This window comes from Parasteatoda tepidariorum, chromosome 4, assembly GCF_982258835.1.
Source record: "Parasteatoda tepidariorum strain Cologne lab strain chromosome 4, Ptep-v5.0, whole genome shotgun sequence".
NCBI lineage: Eukaryota > Metazoa > Arthropoda > Arachnida > Araneae > Theridiidae > Parasteatoda > Parasteatoda tepidariorum.
The window spans coordinates 46,962,792-46,982,942 of NC_141758.1; the positions used below are offsets into that span (position 1 = coordinate 46,962,792).

Genomic DNA, 20,151 nt, shown 5'->3' on the forward strand with positions numbered 1-20,151 from the left:
TTTATTGCCATACTCACATAGTTTATTTTATACAATATAATAATTAATCTGTATGTATTATCAATTAACCATTTATTTGCTTGCTTGATCCATGGCTTCAGTAGTCTTAACTTATGATACGCTATAAATTTTGCAAGTTATATTTTGCTATACTCCACCTAATATTATTCAGAATAGCAAAATTTCTACATGATTTGATCATGTTGTTAGCTCTTAATTTATGATTTGATAAAAAAAAAATGAAAAAGTAACACATAAATAATACATGCCCAAAATCAATTTCCCTAATTTTGACTTTTGAGTGAAAAATAATAACTAAAATAAACTTTTAATTAAGTTTATTTTAACTATTTTTTTTAAACGTAATGGCAAGCAGGCTTAAGTTTTATCACTACATTTGAATAAATATTATTAAAAATAAAACTCTTTTGCATTTTGTATTCTTTTACTAAAAATAAAAATCTTCATAATATTATCACAAAATTTTTTTAATAAGTTTCATTCATAAAATATCAATAAATTTATAATTTTATTCTTAAAAGTTTTTTTTAAAAAAAAACAAAATTTTGACAAATGAAATGCAAATTGCAATAAAATTTACATTACAATTTAATTTTTACATTAAAATACAGAAAAAAGTTTTACATGTAATTTAACAAGTTAAATTATGGCTATACACTATAAAATATTTCAAAAAACAAGTAACAGCTGAGGAAAACAAATGCTTTGAGGGACCAGTTTGTTATGGGAAACAATCTTGTTCAGCGTTGAAACTTATTTAAATAAAAACCAAATGTTACTGATATTTGTTCATTGTTAGTTCAAAATTGGATCAAATAATATTTAATATTAAGTTTTGTACAAATAAAAATCATAAATTATTTATCTATTTCCAACAAGACAGAAATGAGTCATTTATCAATGAACAAAATTGAAAACTGATAGCTGCCAACTTTCTCAATTTATGAAATTTTGTTTTTACATTAAGTAGAAGCAAAATTTATACACAAATATTTATTGAAAGGAACTTTGACTTCTATGGTGTCGAATTATTTTAAAAAGGAAACTATTCAAATGAAAATTAATCATGCAGTAATGAATTTTGGTTGCAATTGCTAAAACATTTGTTTTTCACTATAAAAAAAAAGATTAAAAAAACTGCAAATAGAGAGAAAGTTGGCAGCTATTCAAATGCATCTGCAAGACCTGTGATAAAATTTAATGAAAGTTAAAAAAATCTGTAATTCAAATTAGAGCATAATAATATTTTTATAAAGAGTTATTTCAAGCAACATGAAATGCTTAAAAAAGTAGCACCAAATACTCAAATTTAATTTTAAAAAAATATCAAGAATTCCTGAAAAATTTTATCCAAAAAAGAAATTAATCAGACTGCACATCAATTTAAGGTTGTTTTATTAACAAAATCTATATCTCAGAAAAAATTTTAAATTTTTGTTAAATTTTGGCATTTTAAGTTAACAATACAGGCAATTATACTACAGTAGAGAACCGATTATCCGAAACGATCGGGACCATCGCTATTCTGGATAACTGATTTTTCCGGTTTTCTGAATCATTACAAAAAGCCGTTTTTTTTACTGTCAAAATCAACTAAAAAAATATATATATAATTAGAATAATTTAAAAAAACTCTTACTTCTTTTGACCGTGTGAGGAACTAATGATTATTTCTAAAATGGTGGTAAACATCTTTTAAAAAAGAAAGAATTCTGAAATCTTTCCCGGGAAAAAATATTTCTTTAAAAAAAATGGCGGGAAAATGTATCGAATTTCGTTCTGGTTTTCCGGTATTCTGATTTCCGGATAAGAGGTTCTGTACTGTACATAAATAGTTGTTTCTTTAGATATCTAATAACTAATTCTTAGAAGAAAATGCAGAAAATAAAGCAATCCTCATTCATTTTATATATAATACAAAGCTCATAAGCTTTAGTTTTGACATGGAACTTCATGTTGTGAGAAAACTTGCAAATAAAAATAAGTTAGTGAGCAAATAAATTTCCTCATCTCTAATTGTAATGATTATGTAAATAGATATGTCATTAGTTAGAACATATAACTCATTTCAAATAGTTTTTTGAATGGAATTGTTCAAGCCATAAATAAATACATAAATAAATATAAAAATTAATACAAAGATAAAAAAAAAGCATATTTTTTTCCTTTATTCCAACACAGTCTATAGATATTAGAAAGAGCAGGGCTTCAAGTGGCAAAACATGGTTTTGGAGCATCTTTGGAGCAACAAAAAAGCAATTTTGGAGCAGCAAAACAAAGATTTGGAGCATAGTTAATACATAGAATTAAAACAAGAATTTAATAACAAGAATTTTTAATTTTGTTCATTAATAACATATCTTATTCTTTACACTTTTTTGAAGGTCCCTACATTAACAAATTACATTTCTTTTTGGTACCTTCCAATGCTGTTAAATATTCTGCAATCCTCGACTTAGCCTCAGATAAGAGGATTTGTCCGCTTTCTATAATCGATATGTCTTTATTATTTTACCCATCTTTAATATTTTTTTCAGCTGCGGCTAAGAGATCCTGAGAAGCCTTCAATTTTTTTTATAAATCCATTTCAGCAGCTTTCAATCTGCTTTCCTCAGTCTCAGTGTTTTTCGCTTTTTTCTTTCTTTTTTCTCAACCTCTAATTGAGCAGAATTTTTAAATGCTACACGAACCACTTTAATCATATCTTTTTCAACTTTAAAGTTATTTAAACCCCTATTTTGTTGATATATGACACAACTTCTCTCAAACCATTCACACTATGCAAATTTAAACTTGCCTTATTGTCAAGTAGCTTAAACCTCTTTCAATATCGGCATTCCCATGTGGTACAGACAAAAGAGCTATGTTATAAGAGGATATTTGATATTTCCCAAAATTATCTTTCTTCACAAAATAGTTTTTCCAAAACACATCAATCTGTGCATATTCATTTGAGTCAGAAGAATAACTTTCTGGTTCCCCATGTAACCTTGTCCCTTCATCTAGTAACAAAGATGCCTCTCCAGGCTTTATAATGGATGGGGTTACTGTTGCCAGATATCTTATTGACTTAATAGAAGTTTCTTCCATTCTCATTACAGGATGCTACACTTTAAGATAGTACAGTAATCTATTTTTAAGAGGCAATACTTTTAATAATTTTTTTGCGCATGCCAAGTAAAAAGACCTTGCACCTAAATACATAATTTTTTTTCTGAAGAAGATAAGGATGTCATCGCCTTTGTGGTATCTAGTCCAACATCTATTAAATTTTAATTTTGCCAAATTTCTGCGTTTTCTACATCCAATGATTTTAAGTCCTTTCCTGACAAACATGAAAAGCAGAACTCTTCAAAAAACGCCCTAACAATGCTTTAACTAGGAACAACATTTCATCATACAGCAAGTGAATCAATGGTGTTTCAGTTTTTAAAAGACCTAATTGCCGAAATATTTCTTTTAAAAAAAAAGAGCTTTTGGCAAAAGAAATTTAAATAAATTCAATACTGAATGGCTCATACTATTTTTTAAATTAATAATTACTTTATTTATTTCTGTAAAAGGTAATTCAAAACTGTAATTAATATAACTATTATTTAAGGTCATTGAGTGTAATTTTTTAAAAATTTAAATAAATGTTATTTGTAATAGTATATTCAACAAAACATTAACAAGAATAATATTGATCATACCAAATTTATAAAAATATGTAAAGAATTAAGCAAATTAAGAAAACTTAATAAATTTATAATACAAATGTAAATTAGTGAATGGCCCCTAATAATTTTTTATTAAAATTGGTTACTTATAAAGTATTTCATTAATGAAATGATTAAAAAAAATACAATAATTTTTAAATGCAAATAAAGTAAAAAAAAGTATTAGTAAAAAAAAGTAATAAAGTAAAATAATTGTTTAAAAACAATATGCACTTAGTGGATGGTCCCTCAGAAAAAAAATTACGTTATGAAACTTAATTAATTCTTATCTTTATTAGATGAAATGAATAAAAGGGAGATGGAAAGTTTGAAGTTATGAAGCTTTGTGATTCTTGACTGTTCTGAGGATCAACATGAAAATATGTACTTAGTGGATGGTCCCCTAGTTAATTCAAAGATCATGGTACTAATCTATAAAAAGAATAGCGCAAGAAGGCCATTAGCTTGCCATTGACGAAGTTGATGGCACTTCAATAACGATGAAATCAACAAGAGAAACAAAAATATCTTATGCTATTAAAATTTGGCAATGTTTAGTTGGTCCCCGAAAATTTTTTGGCGCAGATTCGGCGCAAATTTAACATAAAATGACGTTTCTGCGCAGTAATGCGCAAATATACCGATTTGGCGCAAAATGTGCAATGTGCGCAGCACTTGAAGCCCTGAAAGAGCTGCATGTGCTGAATGTTTTAAGTTAAACAAATGAAGCAATAAACAAATTAAATAATTTAAATTCAACAAAATATATCAATCAAAACTGGATCTATAAATTAAATTCCCATCCGTGATCAAAATAATTTTTTTTTTATAACAGAGAAAAATTTTACGATATTTTTAAAATATTTCATCAGCACTACACATAAATGTATAAAAATATACTGAGGGAAACTGTTAGAAATTTCATAAAGTTTTTCCTTTATAAAGATAATTTAAACAACAGATGAAAGATATCTGTTTTAGGCATTTGAAATTTCATGAAAAATTATCATAGCACATTTAAAACTATTTGTTTGTATAAACAAACCTATTTTTAACAAAAATACAATTATTGCAAAAGATAATCAGTTTTAACTGGGAAAAGCAATATAAGATTTGACAAATGTGTACAAATCAGAAGGCCTTAGTTATGTGGCTGTATATATGTAAAAGTATTATGTTTAAATAAGTTTTTATGTAATTGTGTATTATAAGGATCATCTGCGTTTTTTTTTTTCTTCTTTAAAAAAAGTAAAATATTTATGCTTGTCTTGTTCACAAAACCATAGGTTCTTTGCAGGTGACTCAGATAATATGCAAAACTTTAAATATATTGTATTAATAAGATGCTAAAATTACATCTCTTGTAAATTGTAAATAATTTGAATAAATCTTCATTTTATAAGAAAATTTATTTGATTGATTTGTTTATTCTATACACACAATACATACACATATAGAGACTACCCTACAATAATGGATGACACATTTACAGTTTTTCAAATTTCTCAAGAAATACTTAAAGGAATATTTTCTAACTTTAGAGGTGTTTAGTTCATGCTATTTTTCATACTTAGCTATAGTATAAAGCTTTCAGAGCTTTTTCCGACAATAAATTATGAAAAAATATATATATATTTCTTAACACCCTACGACGAAAAATAAATTAATAAGCTTATAACTTGTATTGATTATTTTAGTTGTTATTTGGAACAATAGCATAAAATTTCGTAATTTTATTTATTGAGATATGGGCATTTTATAAAAAAAACTGATTTCTTTGTTCCATGTTTTCTGCTATAACTTCAAAATTATTTACAAAATTATTCATTTAAAATTTCAAAAAAAATTTAATAATAACTGCTTAAAATATGTGGTTAAGATCAAAGCTTAACCCCATTCAGCCCCCGTCAATTAAGATCAAAGCTTAACCCCGTAAGGGGGTTAAGATATCAAAAGTGGTTCTTTTATATTGCGCATGGGTGAGAAATTTTTTTTTAATTTTTTCTTCAGAATTTTGTAGTAATTGTATTTGGCAATTAAAGAAAAAGTCTGATTTAAATGTCTTAAAAATTTAAAAAAGTTTCTAGGAATATTCTAAGAAGTTTTGGTACTTTTTAAAAGAAAGTTCAAAATGAAAAAGGGTTTTCCATAAATTTAATTTCGCATTATGAAACAAGATTTATTAAAAAAGACACCGGCAATAACATTCGAGACTATGAAAAGAAATTTGTACAAATCCCTAATCCTTTTGTGCTTAGTAGTTGCTTCATTAGTTGCCAAAAATGATTCCCTACAAAATTATAAAAAAATTTTTTTTAGTAGTTGCTTCATTAGTTGCCAAAAATGATTCCGTACAAAAATTATCAAAAAAAAATTTTTTTTTAAAGAATTTGTTTCAAACTTTAAAGCTATAATTTTGTAAATAATTTTAAATTGCTTCAAAAATTTAGTCTAATTTTTATTAAATAACTGTAAAGTTATATCAAAATAACTTAAAACAATGAAATTAATTTCTTACAAAAATGTGCATATCTGCATAAATATTTAAGCTAAGTTTATGAAATTTTGCACTGCTATTGCAAATAACAATAAAAGTAAATGATACAAGTTACAAACTTATGGCTTGATTATGTGGCATAGGGTGTTTTAAAATACTTGTTTTTTTTAGTAATCTACTATCAGTCTCTCAAATCTTTGAAATATTTAAACTCTATTGCTAAGTATGAAAAGTTGCATGAACTAAACTTCTCTAAAGTTATAAAATAATAATCATCTAAATATTATTGAGAAATTTTAAAAAATGTCAAAAATTGAACATGTCCCTTCCATTATTGTAGGGTAGTGAATATATGTGTATATATAGAAACATAATATAATTAGAAAAATAATAAAAAATTGCTGGAAAAACATAAAGGTTCTCAATATATATATATATATGCTTTGAGAATTTAAATTTCAATATCTTTATTTATAAAAAAAGATTCAACAGAGACGTTTCAGTTACACAACTGGACTATTATTACTGGAAACCTTTTATTCATTAAATGCTTCTAAGAAAAGTAAAACTATTCCTATATTTCTATTGGTTCTATTTTTAACACCTTCAGAAAAAAAATTATATATATATATATATATATATATATATATATATATATATATATATATATATATATATATATATATATATATATATATATATATATATATATATATAGCACAAAAAAACAAAGAGAAAAACGAAAATAATTAATAAGTTTTATTATATATATATATATATATATATATATATAATTTTGACAAAACTGGTTGGTAAAATTACTGATTCATAAAATTTATTACTGCATGAGTTTAAGAGAAGGGGAAAAAAACTTGTTGGAAAACTTTTAAAATGAATGCGTGAATATATATAAAATTATCCATTCTCTCATTTGACACATTATAAAATGCATTAAATATTACAAGAACAAAAAAAAAAGACTAACAAGTTAACACACATTGCAAGAAAAAAAAAGAAAGAAAGGATTTCCCACCATTAAGAGGATGCTTAATTGTGTGAGAAAGCTTTCATGTCAAGTTATATTTTACATCCATTTTTCAGCTAAAAATTTTAAATTATAGAAAAAAGATTTACAAGTAAACACTGATTGTGAGAAAAAAGAAGAAATAAAAAGAAAGGATTTTCCATAATTTAGAGGAAGCTATACTGTAGAGAAAGTTTTCATGACATATTGTTTCACATCCATTTGTTAGTTAAAAATTTTAAACTATGGAAAAAAAGTAAATTTAGGTAAACCAATAAGTTTTAAATGCTGAACATTTCGGAATAAATTATGGTAGGATTACACAGTAGGGAAGTAAGTACCATAATTTGCTATTTATTTTGAAAAACATTTTTCAGTATTCGGAGGTTCATGGTTTATGTGAACTCAATTTGTTTTTCCATAATTTGAAATTCAATTTACAAATGTAAGTACAACAGAATTTGCTTTAAAAATTTTGGCCCTCCGTTTAGTGTCCTCTTAAGGACGGGACTATTGGCAAAGTTTGTTACAAGCTAATACTTTTATTGAAAAAACAGGAAATCAAATAAGTACTTTGTTAACATTAGTTTGACTTTGATTTCACATAATGAATATGAGTGTCTAACAAACAGCAATGATGACAACAACAAAAAATGTAGTAAATAATGATTCCTTTTCTTTTATTTATTCTTCAAATATCAAATTCTATTGTTAAGTATTTTTCTTTGCAAGTTTTGAAATTTGTAGAGTTTGTACAACAAATTTTTATTATTACAAGATCATTTCACCAGTCTCATTCTAAAAAAAAATATCCAATAAATGTTATTATTATAAATAAAAAATATATAATTTACATTATGTTTTGAAATTTGATGAATATGAGTCTGGTGATACAAATAACTATTTTACAGTAATTAGTACTAATCAACTAAAAATCAGAGAGAGCTAACTTTTTAAAAAAACACTATTTAAAAAACTTTAAACATATCAATATTATTTGAAATTGTAGAGTGGAAAACAAAACTGTAGCTTGCAAACCATTGCATAATTCCCCAATAAGGTTACTAATAAATAACTTAGAAAAATTATAAATAACTTACCAATTCAATCTAAATTGATTAGGTGGAAATTGGAATCGTTTGGTTAGGTAGTTATGACATTCAGCTTAACAGACGGTTTAAAATGTATAAACCTAAAATAATGTTAATAAAAAATTATTAGTAAAAGCATAATCAACAAAACAAAAATAAAGATATTTTTTCATATAATTGAAAAAAAGAAATGGAATAAAGACATACTATTAAGCGTAATTAGATCAGTTGCTAATGCAAGACAATTTCTCTCTGGCACGTAACAATACATAGGTAAGTATCTTGTTTCAACTTACAAACAATTGATCATTTAATGCAAGGTTGAAGGTGAGTATCGATTAAATATGTCATATTGCTCATCCTCACAAACAATAAGATAAAGAATGAAAATCACGACAAAATTATAACAAGCAGAAATAAAAATAGTTAAAGTGTTTCTTTTCATTTTGGCCAATATTCAGATAATTGTTAATAGTTTCAAAGTAACTATATGCTTATAAATATTTCTTTCAGCTTACCTCATATCTTAATTGTTATTGATTTAACTCCAAATAAAGAGGGTAGCCTCAATCTGGGAAATATGGTCCCAATAGGTTGTTCAAAATAGCAGTGTGTATTTCGCCTTATCTAATGAACTTTCAAAGCGAATTAAAAAAATTTTGCATAGAGTTATAAAATTCGTTTATCAAAAGAAAATTTCCTGCAAAAAACAAATTTTAGTAAATAGTTATTATTTTTGATTATTTTATTAAATAATAATGGAATTTTTTTTTAAATGTAAGGTGTACATCATTTTAATCCCTTTGAAAGAATCTTTGCGAAAGAACATAGAATGTGTCACTTAAGCGAATTGATACTTGACGCGCTTAGCTTACTCGAAATAGAATGGAAAGAGCAGTTGTTAGCATACTTATATTTTTTATGCTAATGTATAGAAATTTTGAAAACTACTCAGTTATATTTGTATTAAAAATTATCTGCAATATCTGCATCTTTGCCAATATATCTGCCTAAAACACAATACATTGTTTCATTTTATTATTTAAAAAAATAGAAAAATATATAATTTGAAGTATAAAATGAAACAATGCGAACATTTATTATATTCAACAAAATATCATTTAATTAATATTGTAAACTAAAAAAAAAAGAATTGTTAATTAAATTAAAATTTATGAAAAGCAAATTCATGAATGACACATCAATGATTCAAATAAAATCTAACAAGGACAAGAATAAGTGCTATTGTCCTTTATCTCGCCAAATTCAAACCTGTAACTGAATATAATCCTTTTATTAAACTACTTATTCCTTTAAAAAGTTTAGCTTAATATCAATGGTTGGTTTTGATCAATGTCACGTATAGTACAGAAACGACTGTAAGGATTGATTCTATTGTTTTTTCTTGTCACTTTGTGATAATTTTATCTGCAGTTATATTTTGTTTTTTAACTTTAAATGGTGGTGTACCCTGGGCAACGCTTTAAGCGGCACAGTGGTCTACAACCTTCGGCATGCGACCTTATGACTATGCTGCAGCCCTCTTTCGTCTCCTAACAGGTCATAACTACCCGGGAGAACATTTGTATCGGTTACGCATAAGACCATCCCGACTGTCGACTGTGTGATTCTAAAGAATCTGTGAACCAAAAACATCTCCATCACTGTAGCTCATTACACAGGACTGGACTCTCAAGACTGCTTAATATTGGCGTGCAAGAGAGCTTCTGGGGAAATGGCTTGGGTCTTTCTTTTACTTCTTGAGATTCCTTCTTACGTTTATTGTTCTTCTTTGTTGTATTTGATTGCTTTCCCCGCCATTGGAAATAAAAAATTCGAATTTTACTTCTTTTTTTTTTTCAAATAGTTATTCATAAATTCCAAAATTGAAGCCTGGAGCTGAATATAATCTAATTTTCTTTTAATTTTACTCCTTTGTAAAATTTTGCTAAATATCTATGGTAGTTTTTATCAATGTAATGTATAGTAAGGGAACGACTATAAGGATGTACTTAGATCCTCCAAAAACTTCATGTGAGTATAATTAGTTTAGTAACTATTACTTGGATCAATCAAGACTCTCTTCTGCATAATATTAAGCAGATTTTACATTGATTAACCAAATATTTTTAGTTAATGATTTCAGAAGGGCAATTTCGTGATTAGGTTTAAGTTTCATTAAAAGAAAAATAAATTTAAAAAATCTTAAAACTTTTTAGGATTCATATTTATTTTTAAATATCTTATAAATTTGGAAGGAAAAAAAAGATTTAAATAAAAATTTGGTTCTGGAGATTTAAATAAAAGTTTGGTTCTAAAAAGTAGGAAGGAGTTGCAAAATAAACAACTTCAGTAAAGAGTTATAATATTTCCTCATTGACCCAATTATAACTTAATTATTGAGAAAACCATTCATATTTTGAAAATTATGGATATTTATTATTAAAAAGTTTAAATGAGCCATTAATTCCACTTACATATTATATCACATCAAATACACCACAAATTGTACTAAGAATACAAAATATAAATTATAGTTTTTGTTATTATAATTAAGTTATTATAAATTATAGTTTTCAAAGTCTAGCAGAAACACTCATGGTTAATAGATTTATGCCAGTTACAATTAAAGAGAAATATATACAGGCATTTATTTTTACCAAGGCACAGTTTAAACATTATGAGATAACATCTAATAATTAAGCACATTATAGTGATTATAAACCCTTTATAAATATTTGGAAAGAAGAATTTAATAAATTAGGCAGTATTGCTGACATCCTTCTCCCCTCACTAGTAAATTATGCTAACAGAAACTTATTTTAGATGTTTCAATGATAATTGAATAAAAATCATGAAGCGAAGAATAAAATGTTGGTATAAATGTATAACAAACTAATAGACACGAGAAATCAGATACACAATTAAAATATAATACACTATAATTCTAAGCTTAGCCTGTTATTTTATATTTTTTTAAAATCTAAAATAAGATGTCAGAATTTCACATTATTTTTCTATTTGATACAAAAAGCGAAATACATAATAGTATTTGTTGAACTGCAGGTGATAGTTTGAATGATGCTAATGTTTCGAAAAGCTAAAGATAGCAAAAAATTTTTACCCTTCTTCCAGCAAAAAAAACAATAATTTATCGTCGATATACATATTTGTGTGTGTAGAAGACTAAAATATTAAAAAATTTATATTTTTCAGAGAAAATCAGTACTCACACAATGGTTTTAATTAATGTCTAAAATAAATGTTAAATACCATGTCTCAGTTACACATATTAATTCTTTCATCATTATTTCTGCAGATTAAATTTGATACCCATTAAATGTGCCAAAATGCTAGGATTCTAAGTGTGAAATATTAACAAAAAAGTTTTATTCAACATTCATTATCATTACATGCTGATACTGAATTTCAATATATGAATAGCAATTTTGAAGTCTTTCATTAAAAAATAGCCTTATTGTTTTGTTTTAAAAAAGAATAATTAATGAGAAAATATAAACTATTCATTAAACCATCAGAAATACAATAACGAAAAAAATGAACCTCCATCTAATTTGATACATAATTTTATTCATAAAAATATAACAGTTTAATTCTAATAATATGTACAATATTGTACAGGTAGTAACATAATAATTCCATAATATGACTGTTCCTAAATTCAATATTAGCAAATATTAAGAACAATCTTTAATAATGAATTTTTATGTGTAATAATTTCTTCCCATAAATTTCAGGAAATTTAAAATTCCTTAAAATGTTTTAATTTGTGAGCTGTATAAATGTTTAATAAATATAAGATTAAATGTTTAATAAATATAAGACAAAGTATTTAATAAATATAAGATAAGTGAAAACTTATATAACATACTTATAAAACAAGTCAGATCATTTTTCTTATAAATTTCAACAATAAAGATAAAAACTAAAATTAGTTGATAAAATGCATATTAGCTATGCATATGAATATAGCTACACTTGACATGTCTCCCATTCACAATATCTTGAAAGGAATTTTTAGTTAACAAAATTATAAATAAAATACCCAGGGCAGTTAAAAAAATAAAAAAATGGAGGTACAAACTTAAAAATTACAATTATTACAATAGGACAATTCATATTAGTATTATACAGTTTAAACATCTACTCCTTTGGAAATATCCCCACATTATAAATTTTTATTTACGGTAAATTTATATTTCGTTTGTAGTAATTTTTTTCTCATACACTATAATTTTTCTCTTTTTTTACACTTTTTAAGTTGAGTACAAGGTGCAGTTATTTACCAGAATACATAATCTCTAGTTTCTGCTGAATCAGGCTTGATTGGCATGACATACCCACCAAGAATCCACATTCTCAAAAACCCTCATCAATTCAGATAAAGGCATAAATTCAAATCCTGATCATGTAATAACGTTTTTCAATCAAATTAAATATGTTATTGAAAAAAATTTTTTTTGCCTTTTTAATAAAAAAAGGGCGGAATCATCTAAATATGGAAAATCAATAAATAGTAGCAAAATACAAGGTTTCCCTCTTAAAAAACAGTAGAGTATGATATAGTGATAGGTGGGTGGAGAAGAGAGATAGTTGCTTCTCATATATTTCTCCCATATCAAATGCTTTTATATCATCAAATTATGGGTAATTGTCTAAACACTGGAAGTAGATAAATACCGTACTTGACGTGCTAAGAAGACTTTGTTGCTGATTTTGTTACATACTTTGTTTCATGGCATATAACATAATTTTTGAATTTGTAAATTTCTTCAATTCTTTTTTAGATAAATATTTATTCTTCCTGTTAACTTCGACAAAAATTTTGAAAACCACAAAAATTTCAGGACATTTATTAAAATGTTTAACAATTAAGGACACTTTCATACTTTCCAATATTGGTGAAATAAAATAAGGAAGATTTTACTTATCAACCCAATTTTGAGTTTACGACTACTGGTGTTCAACTCCGTAGCCTTGCAATTATGAACCCAATCCAGAAGATAACGGAACTCCTGGATCAAGTACTGGGAGAAATTTGCTTTGTGGAGGACTTTTTTATGGAACTAGCCCGCACTTGAGTTACACGAAAATCTCCTGACGACAAGAGGACTCTAACTCGTGATCCATCTACTGCTGAGGATATATCACGTCAGCACTGTGTTCGGTTCAAGCCAGATGCGGAATTCGTATTGACCAGTCATTCCTGGGATTTGAACTAGGGTTCACCTAATTGGAAGACGAATGATCCAGGGTTGGGTTTTTGACGTCAAAAAGTGGTTTTTGACATGACAAGGGTATAATACTGGTTTAAACCGTCAAAAACCCGTCAAAAATGTCAAAAACTGAAGTTTGCCAAGAAAATATATAAACTTCAAAACTACCAACAGTTGCCATGCATTATATTGAAATTTAATTATACTATAGGTAATCAGCAGGTTTTAAAATATTTTTTAATTAAAATTAAGGTAAAATAACAGATTTAAAATCTCAGAAATTTATATTCAAATGCATGGGCAGAAAAATTTTGCACAAAAATTGTTTAAATATTTATATTTAAAAAAAAAATTTTTCTTTCTTTTTGATACTTAAGAAAATTAAAAGTTTATTACTATGCATTTTTGACATATAAGGAACATATAACTAATATTTATAAGGAACTTACAAGTTATGTTGTATAAATACAAACTTGATATAAGATACAAGTGTATAAAAAAAATTTTTTAATGTTATATCAAATATCTTTATTATCCAGTATGTTAATTTGAATTTAAAAGTAGTTATATTTATGAATAATGATAAATATAATTCATATTGTTTATTATATTTATTTATAATTATTACACTTATCATTTTAAAACAATTTTTATCTCTTAATTTTTTTTTCTCCACTTGTATTAAGAATACAAATAATGCATATCTTGAAAGCAAGAAGTAATTATTCAACAGCTGAATATTTAGATATTCAACAAAACTATATCGTATTCAGCAAAATGAAATTCACAAGTATTTGGATAAACTAAATTTTCAGCATAGTAAATGAATAGGCTGAATATACTGTAAATCGACACTAACTACTCTGTGTATTTAACAGAAAGCACTTAAATTTGTATTGTCTTATGTTAAAAAGATTATTAAGAAGATTTAAAAGAATATTAAAAAGATTTTTCTTTAAAAGAAGATGTCTAATGTACAAAACTGCTAATGTTTATCTTTAAAAATGTCTAATTTTTAGTATAATCTATACTATACACTAAATTTGGTTATAAATAAATTTCTTAATAATATCACTGCAGATTTTCAATAACACATGAAAATGAATACATAATATTACAAAAGATGTGAGTTTTCAAAAGTACAAGATTTTGGTTACTATTCAAAATATAAGTGTTTCTTCAAAATTTTAAATTTATTTTTTCTAGAACATATTTAGAAACACTATCCTTTAAAAAATATATAAATTTTATGTATTAATTAAATTTCACATATGAATATAGGTTTTTGACATTTTCGACATTTTTGACAGTGAGGTTTTTGACGTGACGGTTTAAACCATGGTTTAAACTGTCAAAAACTGTCACATGTCAAAAACCTGCCAACCCTGGAATGATCTATCCCCGGCTCGTTTTACACAATTAATGCTCAACATACTGCGACACTGGCAATAGTTTCATCTGTTGAGGAATAAGAGAAGTATTTTTCATATCAGTAGATATTTTATCACCTTTTTTTTAAAAAAAAAATTTCTTCAATAATTAGAGAAATGTGAAAACATACAGGTAAACAAGAGATAGTTGTGAAATACATTAGTCTTCGTTAAAAAACAGGAGACTAGGCAGATGCACTTTCTTTCTTTCTTTTTTAAGGAAATTAAGTTCACCTTTGAGGCCTGCAACTGTTTCATTATAACACCATGAAAAAAAAATTAAACTTTGCAACAGCACCCTTGTCTAAAGATATTAACTTAAACTTATCAAATTTTGCATATTTCTACTGTAAAAATGGATTGGGCTTTTTTTTGGACCTCTCATTGTTGTTACTCTCTAGTTCAAAAAATAACTTACAGAAAATATTAATTGATTCTGACTTTCCATAATTTGATCAAATTAAAGTGCTTATTTAATTATTCATGTGTTATTCTTACTGGAACCTATATACTGAACCATACATAGTGACAGAGTAAGGGCCAAAGTAGCCCCAAAGGTAGTTTGGTAGGTGCCCCGTAACAGGGCTCAAAAAACCACCCGTCCTCGGCGGTCAAAAATTCCCCGCGGACAACGAATTTCTCGAATCCGGCGTCCATTTTCCTGTTAATGTTCGTGATACATTTTCAATTTTTATTATCTTACAAGAGTCTAGCTCCTCACTTCTAAAATGACCCTCTAATCTAGAAATACAGCAACATACTATGCATGGTGGATTTGATGTTTTATCTGTCTCCCGTACTGCAGCGGTTGAAAAGGACTTTTCAGCAATGAACTTACAAAAAAAATAAAAACATTACGTACTGGTCTTAAACAAGAAGCGTTAAACGCAATTATGAACATCTACCTAAACGGAAAACCCTTTTCAGATTTCTGTGCAGAAACCTCTCTAGATCATTGGCTTGATTGTGGAACTGGCAAACGTCATATTTGATTCATTTAAAAAGCGCAGTACCCTCGGATATATTGACATTCCAGATAACTTGACCTTTGTCATTTAAATTATTTCATAAAAGAAATACTAGGTTACTATTAGTAGCGTAGTATTTCTTTTATTACTGTATAATGTAATCCTAGTAACTACTAATTCATTGTGCAATTTATATAAATGTTTGTAATAAATGAGAGAAAATTATATTTTTATTTATTTAGAAGCTACGGGTTAGTTTCAAAGGAGGACGGGTACTTTGTTGGACTAGCCATCCTCGGGGACGTAAAAAATTTCTGAGTTTTTTCGAGCCCTGCCCCATAACCAAAATACTTTCTGCAATCAATTAATTAACTCTGGTTTCAACTCTTTGCGACATTTGTTTGAAAATCACTGAATTTTTTTTTTTTTTAATGCTTTAATTTTTATAAAACTTTATATTGATTCATATAACATGAATAACTTTGGTAAAAAACAAAACCGAAAATGTTACTTGTAAAAACATTAAATAATCAAAAAAATGTCTGAAATTTGAGCAAGAAAAAATTTATATCTAAAGCATTTGTACATAGAATGTTATAAATGTCTTAAGAAAAAATATTGATGCAAGGTATTATTTTTTTAATGATGTTAAAAGATTTTTGTTTTTTAAATCATATGAAAATAAGTTCCATTGTAAAATTTTTAGTTACAAGACATGAATCACAATAGTGTCTTTTAAATCACATGCATATGCATTGTTGTATTTCATATGAAATCATGAACATACTAAACACGAAATGCCGTCTTAAATTGCAAAAACAAGAATCGTGATGTGTGATATTAAACCATGTAAATATGAATAGTGTTGTGCCATCTTAAATTGTGTAAATAAGGATCACAATGTGTGATTTCAAATAAATAATTTTAAAATGCGTCTGCATTGGTAGAAAAAAAAGCATAAAAAAATTTTTTTTAAAAACTAACTTTCTTTGAAAAGGCAGATCTATTTTTTATTAAATTTAGAAAAAATAATAACTTAAAAACAAATTTATCCCTGATAGCAGCATTCTTGAACGTTAAATGCAATGATGTAATTGTGTTAAAAGTCTGCGCAAAGTAGAGAAGAAAAAAAATTATGAATCTTTGCTATATTGACATGCAGGTTAAGGTAAGAGAATTTTGGTCTTTTTTTTAAAAAAAGAGTAATACTTAAACAATTTCCTACACTGTTACAAATTTCCCACTAACAATGTTCATTTATATTATAAATTAGAAAAAATAAAAGTACTTCAACAAATCTTCAATTATTATTTATAGAGATAAGGAAACTCAATTATCTAAGAAACTAATATTATAAGTATAATTAAAAACTCAATGTTCTTAAAACCTTTGATCAAATCAAGTCAAATACCAATGTTTTTTTCATCAAATTAACTAGGATAATATTTTAAGATTTCAGACATCTAATTAATTTGCATCAAACAACCTGATAAGGGACACGCTGCCCCTTCAAACTTTACACCAATTATATTACCAACTATCAATAGTTAGAGTTGTATAAAATTTCTTCTTTTTTCTAATCCAGATCAAATCTTACTTTCATACCATCATATTTGATCAAATATCTTACCGTAACTGTCACAAATATGGTAAGTATCACAAATGTATTTCAAAACATATTCAAATGAAAAACTAATTTGCTGACAGTGATTCTAAAATGGAAGAACCATGATTATCAGAAGATGTTGGTTCACTGAACATAGGATCTGATTTATGAGCATTAAACTGAGAAATTTCTTCTGCACTATGAGTCTGAAGATGTTTCTTTAAATAGATTTCTCTATTGAAACATTTTTGACAAATTTCACACACAAATGGCTTTTGATTATTAGAGGACATTGGCTTACTTAACATATGATCTGATTTACAAACATTAAATTGAGCTTGCTCTTCTGCACTATGAGTCTGAAAATGTTTCTTCAAGTAGGGTTCTCTATTAAAACCTTTTTGACAAATTTCACAGAGAAATGGTTTTTGTTTATCAGAAGGTGGTGGTTTTCTTGACGTAGGATCTAACTTATACAAATTAAATTGAGCTAGCTCGTCTGCACTATGAGTCTGAAAATGTTTCTTCAAATAGGGTTCTCTATTAAAACCTTTTTGACAAATTTCACAGATAAATGGTTTTTGTCTATCAGAAGGTGGTGGTTTTCTTGACGTAGGATCTAACTTATACAAATTAAATTGAGCTAGCTCGTCTGCACTATGAGTCTGAAAATGTTTCTTCAAATAGGGTTCTCTATTAAAACCTTTTTGACAAATTTCACAGGCAAATGGCTTTTGATTACCAGAAGGTGCTGGTTTTTTTAATGTATTATCTGACTTACACACATTAAATTCAGCTAGCTCTTCCGCACTATGAGTCTGAAGATGTTTCTTTAAATAAATTTCCCTATTGAATCCTTTTCGGCAAACTTCACAAACAAATGGTCGTTGACCAGAATGAAGAGACACATGCAATTCTAGATCTGCTTTTCTTTTGAAAGCTTTAAAGCATAACTGACATTCATAACGTTTCTTGCCTTCATGCAACTCCTTATGTTTTAGAAGCCACATCTTTTGATTAAATTTCTTGGGACAAAGGTCACAAGCATAACGCATTTCTTCATGTGTTGCAGAATGATTAACAAGATAACGCTTGCTTCGAAATCGACGTCCACATTCCTTGCATGAATATGGAAACTCATTTGTATGAAGTCGATAATGAATCACCATTAGATTTTTCTTCCGAAAAGTTAAATGGCATATGTCACAAACATGAGGTCTTTCACCTGTATGAATCAAAAAATGAGTATCAAGACTCTGCTGCCTAGAAAAGCTTTTGTTACACACAAGGCATTGAAATGGCGCTTTTCCTGAATGCAACATTGCATGTCCCTTAAGATAGACTTTATCTCTATATGCTTTGGAGCAAATATTGCAGACATATGGTTTCTCTCCAGTATGTACATTACAGTGAGCCTCAAGTTGACCATAGTTTATAAAACGCTTAGGGCAAAGAACACAAGCAAATGGCTTCTTTTCAATCTCGTTAGGATCAGGAGGCTTTATCTCAACATCAAAAAATTCAGATTTTTTAGATAAATCAAATAAAAAAGGATTTTCAGGAGGATGAACCGTAAAATGAGCTAGAAGTTTATTTCTGAGTCTAAAAGTCTTTTTACAAACCAGACACTCATTGTTTCCTGCCTCAAGTATCCTCATATCTGTAAAATTGAAATCAGCAGGATTCACCATGTTCCTTTTAAAAGCAGGTATCCTTTTCCCTTTTTTTTTAGCCACTGGAACAATGGAATCAGAAGTATTTGGTTGTTCAACAGGTGCTTCATTTACAAGTTCATTTCCATCAGTAGTTTCATTATTCACATCTTCAAAATCGTAGTCATTCATTTCTGATAAATCAAGATCATCATCAGAACAATCATTAAATGGAGTCTCAGATTGATTGTTCTCAGAAGGAGTCACAACTTCATTTTGCATGGAATTTGAATCAGAGTCTATCATTACTGATAAATCAAGATCATCATCAGAACAATCATTAAATGGAGTCTCAGATTGATTGTTCTCAGAAGGAGTCACAACTTCATTTTGCATGGAATTTGAATCAGAGTCTATCATTACTGATAAATCAAGATCATCATTTGAACTCCTTTTTACAGCATCTTGTGAGGGAACAATAACTGAGGAATTAGTAACATTTGTTTTTGTTACATTCAAATAGTTTAAACTGATATCAGAATCATTCTTTCTTGAGAAATCAAGATCATTATCAGAACAACCATTTGCCAGAATTTGTGAATGATTGTTCTCAGAAGGAGTCACAACTTCATTTTGCATAGAATTTAAATCAGAATCATTCATTTCTGATAAAGCAAGATCATCATACGAACTACTTTCTGCAACATCTTGTGAGGGAACAATAACTGAGGAATTAGTAACATCTGTTTTTGTTGAATTCGAATAGATTAAACCAAACTCAGAGTCATTCATTTCTGATAATTTGTATGGAATTCGATTCAGAATCAATCTATCATTCTTCATGAATAAAAATCATCATCTGAACTTCTTAGTTAACAATTTTCAGCAAATGAAATCACAATCGTTTATTTAACACAAGTCCATTAC

General features: G+C 27.0%; 1 long non-coding RNA gene across 1 annotated transcript in view; it reads right to left on the reverse strand.

Moving 5' to 3' along the window:
• LOC122270591 (uncharacterized) overlaps positions 1-20,151 on the reverse strand; it is a 29,484-nt gene that overhangs the window by 8,992 nt on the left and 341 nt on the right. The window contains exon 2 of the long non-coding RNA XR_006225899.2: positions 8,341-8,432. This is a non-coding gene — a long non-coding RNA (uncharacterized LOC122270591). The remainder of the gene's footprint in view (positions 1-8,340; positions 8,433-20,151) is intronic.